The sequence below is a fragment of the Onychomys torridus genome, unplaced genomic scaffold (genome assembly GCF_903995425.1).
Source record: "Onychomys torridus unplaced genomic scaffold, mOncTor1.1, whole genome shotgun sequence".
Classification (NCBI taxonomy): Eukaryota; Metazoa; Chordata; class Mammalia; order Rodentia; family Cricetidae; genus Onychomys; species Onychomys torridus.
The window spans coordinates 1-6861 of NW_023413643.1; the positions used below are offsets into that span (position 1 = coordinate 1).

At 34.7% G+C, this 6861-nt stretch overlaps 1 pseudogene; it reads right to left on the bottom strand.

Moving 5' to 3' along the window:
• Positions 1–5933: 5933 nt before the first annotated feature.
• LOC118576382 lies at positions 5934–6660 on the bottom strand (annotated as a pseudogene).
• Positions 6661–6861: the final 201 nt, after the last annotated feature.

Below are 6861 nucleotides of genomic sequence, written 5' to 3' on the forward strand. Positions count from 1 at the left end.
GGACATCTGGTTGTTTCCAATTTCTGGATATTATGAATAAGCAAGTGTCTCTATAGTGGAATGAAGTGTCCTTTGGGTATATGCCCAATAGTGGTATAGCTGAATCTTGAAGTTTTTCTATTCCCAACTACCTGAGGAACCAACACACTGGTTTCCATAGTAGGTATACAAGTTTTTGCTGCCTATAGCAATGGATGAGTATTATCCTTACTCCATAACCTCACCAGCATAAAGTGTCTTTTGTGTTATTCATCTTGGCCATTCTGACTATATAAGGTGAAATCTCAAAGTAGCTTTAATTTTCATATCCCAGATGACAAGGGATTTGAAACATTCTTTAAGTGCCTCTCAACCATTTGATTTTCCACTTTTGAGAATTCGCTGTTTAGATCTGTACCCCACTTTTAAATTGGGTGATGTGTTTTCTTAATGTCAATGTTTTGGATATTAGCCCTCTATTGGTTATGTAGTTGGTAAAAATCTTTTCCCATTCTGTAGTTTTCAATTTCTCTAAATGATGGTGACTTTTGCCATGCAGAAATTTTTTAGTTCATGAGGGCCCATTTATTAATTGCTGTTCCTAGTGCCTGTGCTATCAACATTCTGTTCAGAAAGGTTTTCCTGTGACAATGGGTTTAAGGCTATTATCAACTTTCTCTTCTAATAGGTTCAGTGTATCTGGCCTTATGTTGAGGTCTTTGATGCATTTGGAATTGAGTTTTGTACAGTGTGATAAATATGGTCTATTTCCATTCTTCTTCATGCATACATCCAGTTTGACCAGTATTGTTTGTTAAACATACTGTCTTTTTCCAGTGTGTATTTCTGATTTCTTCATAAAAAATCAGGTGTGCATTGGTATGTGGATTTATATGTGGGTCTTCACTTAGATTCCATTAATCAATGTGTTAGGATCCAAGCAACACATATGAAGTTGAGAATTATCCTTTTAAGTTCTGTGAAGATTGTGTTGGAAATTTTGATGGGGATTTGCATTGAATCTGTAGATTGCTTTCAGTAGGATAACCATTTTTACTATGTTAATCCCCAATGATCCATGAGCATGGAAAGCTTTCCATCTGCTTATATCTTTTTCAGTTTCTTTCTTCAGTGTCTTAAAATTTTTATCATACAAGTCTCTCATTGCTTGGTTAGAGTTATTACAAGTTATTATATATTATTTGAGGCTCTTGTGAAAGGTGTTGTTTTCTGGATTTCTTTTTCAGTCCATCTGTAATATATAGAAAAGTTACTGATTGATTGATTGGTTGATTGGTTATTTGATTGATTGATTGAATGAATGATTGATTGATTTTTCAAGACAAGATTTCTCTGTGTAGTTTTGGTGCCTGTCCTGGATCTTGCTCTGTAGACCAGGCTGACCTTGAACTCTCAGAGATCCACCTGACTCTGCCTCCCAAGTGCTGGGGATTAATGGTGTGTGCCACCACCACCCGGCAAGGTTACTTATTTTTGTGAATTAATTGCATCCAGTTAATTTCCTGAAAGTGTTTAGCAGCTGTAGGAGTTCCCTGGTTTTAGACCAGTGATTCTCAACCTGTGGATCACAACCCCTTTAGGGTTGAATGACCCTTTCATAGGGATCACCAAAGATCTTAAGAAATATTAGATATTTATATTATGATTCATAACAGTAGCAAAATTAGTTATGAAGTAGCAACAAAAATAATTTTATGATTGAAGGGGTGAGTACAACATGAACTGTATTAAAGGGTCACAGCATTTGAGAACTACTAAACTAGAGTCAGGTAGTATAATCTGTATTTTTGCAGGGTTCTATATAGAAAGCATATTATGAGAATGGCTTACAGACTGTGGTCCAGCTAACCCAATGATTGCTGTCTATCATAGGGAAGTCCACAAATCCAGTAGTTGTTCAATCCATGAGGCTGAATGTCTCAGCTGGTCTTTGGTATATGATGAATTCCTAAAGAAGTAATCTCTAATTCCAGTGAAAGAATGGACTTTCTAGAAAGAACAAGAGCAAGGAGGCAAAGAGAGCACACTTCTCTTTTCCATGACCTTTAAACAAGCTGCCAGTAAAGGTGTGGTCCAGATTAAAGAAGAATCTTCCTACCTCAAAGATCCAGATTAGGAGTGGGAAAATCAACTTCTAATGATTAAAGAAAAATCTTGCACAAGTGTCTCCAGTCTTTGGGGTTATAGTTCATTCTAGATATAAAAAAGTTGAAAACTAAGACCAGCATCACCCTATCATAGCATGTGCAAATGAAGATACTTTTACTTCTTTCCTATTTGTATCTCTTCAGTTGTTTTATTGCTCTATTAAGACTTTATGGTAGTTTGAATGTAATAAATTCCCATAATGCCAAAGAGAATGGCACTATCAGGAGGTGTGGCCTTGAGGAATAGGTGTAGTCTTGTCAGAGAAAGTGTGTCAATGTGTGGGAGGATCATGAGGTCTTCTTTGCTCAAGCTTCACTCAGTGTGACACTCAGTTGACTTCTGTTGCCTGTAAGAAGTAGGACTCTCAGCTACTTCTCCAGTACCATGTCCGCCTGCATGCTGCCATGCTGCTCCCTACCACGCTGATAATGGAATGAACCTCTGAAAATGTAAGCAAGATACCCCAATTAAGCATTTTCCTTTATAAGAGTTACCATGGTCCTTGTGTCTCTTCACAGTAATAGAAACTCTTAGATTCAAGTACTATCTCTCTCTCTCTCTCTCTCTCTCTCTCTCTCTCTCTCTTTATATATATTAGGTATGGAGAGAGTGGTCATTCTTGTCTTCTTTCTGATTTTAGTTAAATTCTTTTAAGTTTCTCTCTGTTTAAGTTTATGTTGGCTATTGCCTTTATTATGTTCAATTATGTTCCTTGTATCCCTAATATTTCCAAGACTTTTTTCATAAAGGGGTTTCGGATTTTGTCAAAGGCCTTTTATTTATCTAATGAGATGATTATGAAGGTTTTGTCTTTTGGTCTGCTTATATGTTCTATTATCTTTATTCAGTTTTATGTATGTTGAATTACACCTGCTTAATCTCTGGGATTAAGCCTACTTGATCATGGTGAGTGATCTTTTTGATGTGTTCTTGGATTAGGTTTACAGGTATTTATTGATAAACTTTTGATCTATGTTCATAAGAGAAATCAATCTAAATTTGCTTTCTTTATTGAGTCTTTATATAGTTTATATATAAGGTTAACTGAGACTCACAAAAAGAATTGGACAGTGTTTCTTCATTTTTAAATCTGGTGAATAATTTGAGGAGTATTGGGAGGGGGCGGCTGGAGTAGGAATGCCCCTGATAGGCTCATAGACTTGAATGCTTAGTGAGTGGTGCTGTTTGTTTGAGTAAGCATGGAATTTTTAGAGGAAGTATATCACTGGGGTGGGCTTCAAGCTTTCAAAAACCCAAGCCAGGCCCCATGACTCTCTTGCTGCTGTCTGTGGACCTGGATATTGAATTTTTTGTATCTTCTCCAGCACCAAGTCTGCATGGCACCATGCTCCCCACCAAGACAAAATGGACAAAACTTCTGAACTGTAAGCAAGCCCCAATTAAATGCTTTCCTTTACAAGAGTTTTCATGATCATGGTGTCTCTTCCCAGCAATAGAAGACAGGCCAAGACATGGGTTTAATGTCCTTTAGGAAATCATAGAGAATTTTGTGCTAAAATCATCTGGCTTTGGCCCTGTTTTTTTGTTTTTCTGCTTTTCTTTTCTTTTTTTTTTTGTTGGGAGACTCATAATTAGCGCTTCTAATCCATTGGGGTTATAGGTCTGTTTATATTTATACCAAAAGAAAATGTAATTTTATTAATAATTTATATGGTATACATCATCATATTACTCACATGATATTTTGCCATAATATACCAACTGATAAATTTTTTCATATATGAGTTCTTATGAATAGTGCTGAAGTGAATATTAAAATGTCATTATTTCTTTGGGATATCAATTCAATGTCCTGCATATATGTTCACAAAAATGGAATCTTAGTTTGAATTCTATACTTCTACTTTGAATCTATGTGAGGAACCACAATAATGTTTCACACAATGCCTTCACCCTTTCATGGAAAATGAGTGGGTATTCCTTTTTCTCCTAACCTTTGTTATCTGTTGAGATTTTGATTCAAGTCATTCTAATATATGTGAAGTAATATCCATATTGTTTTGGTTTGCCTTTCCATAAGTATGAGTATTATTGTGCATGTTTTCATGCAACTGTTGGCAGTTATTACTGGAAAAAATACCTGTTTACATTCTAGTATCAAATTGAATTATTTTTGTATTTATTGAATTATGTTAGTTCTTTGTGTATTTCATTAGGCAATTTATTAATTGGATTGTGTGATTTCTTGTTTAGTTTCTTATTTCTGTGTATATTTAGAATTATCCTTGTCAGATGTATAGCAGGCAAAGATTTTTCTCCCATTCTGTGGGTTATCTTTTCACTTTATTAACTGTCTCCTTTTCAATGAAGCTGTTTAATTTCATGACATTCCACTTTTCATTTTTTTTGCCTTATTCCCTGTACAACTCGAGTCTGAATTAGAAACTTGTCTGTCTATATGTTGAAGTGTCCCCTACATTTTTCTTTGATTGTTTCAGATTCAGGTCTTAACTTAATGTGTCTAAGACTCCCAGAATTTTTTTTTGAGGGTGAGAGATAGGGCTATAGATTAAGTATCTTACATGTGGACATCATATTTTCATGCACTGAAAGGTAAAGAGGCTGGCTTTTCTCCAGTGTGTATTGTTGGCATCTTTGTTAAAGATCAGTGGCTGCACCTTAATGATCTCATGCCAGTATCTCCTATTTTATTACATTGATCTATCTGTCAGGTTTGGTGCAAGTATGATGTTGTTTTTCCTAATATAGCTCTGTAATATAGATTGAAATGAAGTATTGTGATACCTTCTGTAATAGCCAGTGTGTGGAAAATAAATAATTACTTTATTCTGTATTATAAATTTCAATATTCTTACAACAGAATTGAAATCAAACTAGCTACATTGTGAAATAAGCCACATGTCAGTAATACCAACTAGAAAATCTCTAGGAGAAAGGTTATCCCAACATGTAATGGTTTAATATCCCAAGTTCAATGATTTCTAAAATGGTAACTATTTATGCACAGATATGCTTTCAAAGCATCACAGAAATTATGTCTCATTGTTTTCATTTTGATTTAGTTTCACAGATTTTTATTTCTTTATTGATTTCTTCTCCAACACAGTCATCATTCCATAAGACATTGTTAAATTTCCATGAGTTTGGGTTTTATTAGAGATTTGTGTGCTGTCAATTTTAGGCTTTATTGCACCATTGTTACATAGAATACAAAAAGTGATTTCAATCTTTCTGATTTGTATTGATTTGTTTTGCATTTCAATGTATGGTCTGTTTTAGAAAAGGTTCTTAGTGTTGCAGAGTAAAATGTAGACTCTTTAATATTTGGGTAGACTTTTCTGTAGGTATTTTTTAAATTCCATTTGATGTGTGATGTCAATTAATCCTGATTTTTCTCTGTTTATTTTTTGTCTAGATGACCTCTCTATTGGAGAAATTGGGTATTAAATTCACCTAATATTAATGGATTGGTGTTAATCTTTGTCTTTTAACCCAGAAATAGATTTGTTTTTTTTTTTTTTTTTTAATTTTGAGTCTCTGAGTTTGGTGTGCATATGTTTAAGGTAGTAATGTCATCTTGATTAAATGTTCCCTTGATGAGAATGCTTGATTAGGAAGTTTCCCTCTTTATTTCTTTTGATTAGTTTTAGTTTAACATTTATTTTGTCAGATGTTTGGATAGTAACATTTGCTTTCTTTCTGGTTCCATATGATTGGAGTATTTTGTCTATCCTTTTATTCTAATGTGGTGCCAATCTTTATAGCTAAAATGTGTTTCTTGCAGGCAACAGATAGATTTTGTTTCAGGCACTCTCGTACTTTTGTATTTTCTGGAAAGACAATGGAATAAGGAAGGGGGTGCCTTGCCTTGTCAGCACATCCATTCCTTCACTGTGAAGATGCTTGCATTGTCTCTGATGTCTGAACAAGATAATCACCATATATGAACTTGTGGTCAACATAACTCCTACAAGAAAGACATCTCTGGAGACTGTCACTGTTAAAATCGTTGCCCTGGTGATGTAGTTCATGGAGAATAGTGAGCAATATTTGGTTACCTTCATCTGGTTGGTCTCACTCACATTGGTAAAACCAACGTAAAAGATACAGCTACTACTGAATGACAAATTGAGAGACCAAATATAGAAGAATGAATAAATCATGTATTTTTTTCAGTTTATATTTAAATTTTGCCAGCAATGATGTGTTGGAACTGATAGTGACAGCCTGGAACACACTCAGGAGGCAGGTCATGCAGATGGAGAGGCCTCTCATCACCCTGCTTATGTAAAAAGTTGCCTTACATTTGAAGTCATTCTCAAAGTTCAGTGACTCAAATAAGTCTGAAAGCCAAAGGTCCCCTCCAGTGAGAAACATCATTATATGGATGAAGGTCAGTTGACAGGAGATCAGGTCCATGGGCTTTAATCTATGAACTAGGATTATGAAAGTACAGAAAAACAGTAGAAATGTATTGGCTAGGACTCCAAGTACAAATTGGAAATTAAGGATATTCTTTATTAAGGACATATGTGGAAAGTATATTCATCTTAGCATCATAGTGGAAACATAATTCACATACCTAGAAAAATAGTAGAGTGTATTAGCTATAGAAAGATAAAACAAAAACATACTAATTGGATAATGTCAAAACCAAGAGAAGAAAAAGAGCCAAAGAAAAGCACAAGAACTGATAAACATGTGGAGACACACAAGCCACAAGGAATCTCA